Raw genomic sequence first — 1,997 nt, 5'->3', positions numbered from 1 at the left:
GCCGGAAAAGACGGAGTGCGTGCTTATCTCCAGCACGAAGAACCCTACGCAGGTCACCATAAGAGTAGGGGACGTGGAGGTGACATCTTCCCGCACGATGCGTTACCTTGGGGTGACCCTTCACGATCACCTATCGTGGCTGCCCCATGTCCGAGAGGTAACCACTCGGGCAAGGAAGATAGCAGATGCCGTTACCCGCCTCTTGCGCAACCACAGTGGACCAAAGACCAGCAAAGCGCGACTGTTGGCCTCGGTCGCAGAGTCGGTCATCCGATATGCTGCGCCCATCTGGCATGGCGAGGTGACGAAGAGAGAGTGTCGTCGACTTTTGGAGAGGGTTCAGCGAGTCTCAGCACGGAGGGTGGCACGCACCTTCCGTACCGTAAGGTATGAGACCGCCACCCTCCTCGCCGGGCTGACCCCCATCTGTCTCTTGATAGAGGAGGATGCGCGAGTGTTCGAGCGTGTTAATGATCCGGGTCGGTCGATAACGAAGGCAGCCATCCGGTTGGAGGAGAGGCAGCGCACCATCACGATGTGGCAGAGCCAATGGGACGCCGAGGCCGACACCTCCAGATACACCCGGTGGACGCATCGGATAATCCGCGACATCAGCGCTTGGCAAGGCCGGAGACACGGGGAGATGACCTTCCACTTGGCCCAGGTGCTCTCTGGACATGGGTTCTTCAGAGAGTACCTGGCCATCAACGGCTTTACGGAATCCCCTGACTGTCGCAGCTGTGCGGGTGTTCCGGAAAATGCCCATCACGCCATCTTCGAATGCCCCAGGTTTGCTCGAGTGAGGATGGAGTACTTTGGTGAACTGGGGCCGAATCCGGTCACGCCGGACAGTCTTCAGGACTTCCTTATGGGCAGCCAAGACAACTGGAGCAGCTTCTGTGAGGCGGCACGTCGAATAACAACAACGCTGCAGCGTGACTGGGACACGGAACGAGAACAGCGGGCTGCTTCCAATCGTGAGGAAGCTGAAATACAACAGCAGCTACAGCGAGAGGAAGACGAACGCCGCACTGAAGAACGGCGGCAGCTCCACAATGAGGCAAATCGTGCCTACCGCCAGCGCAATAGGAGAAGTCAACCTACTCCACCAGCTCCACCACCAACACCCAGGGAGGCCGCTCGCCTCGAAGATGGGCGACGGAGAGTGGCCCGCTGGCGGGAAAGACAACGAATGATTCGGAACGGTGGAATCCAAATGCTACGAGCGCTGTTCGGCCATGATGCCTGGTCGAGCGAAAGTGACGATGAACCCGATGACGTCGAGCGAGGCGGACTTGATGCTGCCCAGCAGGCAGCAGCAGCCGAAGCCGAAAGAGCGGCACGCTAAAGCTAACTTTAGTAAAAAGAACAACGAAAGTGTAAAAAAAAAAGAAAGGTGCTTCGGTACAGATATAGGGCTCCCCTTAAGGGAATGAATTCAGAAGAACAGTTTGGAAAATAGAATTTCAACTAAAATAAACGGAAAGGTGCGAACGCACGGCTAAAAAGTTAGGCTCCCTATGAGCATCACGTCCACCCTTAAATCCCTTCGCAGGGCATAAGGGGCGGATTATGAGAGGGCTGGGTTTTCTTTTCGATGTAACATACGATCAATAAAAATCCACTCGATATAAAAAAAAAAAAAAAGCCAGTTATCCCTGTGGTAACTTTTCTGACACCTCTTGCTAAAAACTCGTTATAACCAAAAGGATCGTAAGGCCAAGCTTTCGCTGTCCCGAAGTGTACTGAACGTTGGGATCAAGCCAGCTTTTGTCCTTATGCTCAGCGTGTGGTTTCTGTCCAAACTGAGCTGACCTTTGGACACCTCCGTTATCGTTTTGGAGATGTACCGCCCCAGTCAAACTCCGCACCTGGCACTGTCCATGACGTGGACCGAAAGGACCTGTCCAGGAGTCTTCGAGCCGGGCGGCGCGCGGAACCGGGGGCAAACGTGACATCATAAACGATCGACCGCGCAGAAGCAGTGCACCACGAAT

General features: G+C 55.0%; 1 pseudogene; it reads right to left on the bottom strand.

Moving 5' to 3' along the window:
* Positions 1-1,346: 1,346 nt before the first annotated feature.
* Positions 1,347-1,997, bottom strand: part of LOC133394698 (large subunit ribosomal RNA) — a 5,746-nt pseudogene continuing 5,095 nt past the window's right edge.

Source organism: Anopheles gambiae, assembly GCF_943734735.2.
Source record: "Anopheles gambiae chromosome X unlocalized genomic scaffold, idAnoGambNW_F1_1 X_unloc_37, whole genome shotgun sequence".
NCBI lineage: Eukaryota > Metazoa > Arthropoda > Insecta > Diptera > Culicidae > Anopheles > Anopheles gambiae.
This window is presented reverse-complemented; position numbering and strand designations above follow the sequence as displayed.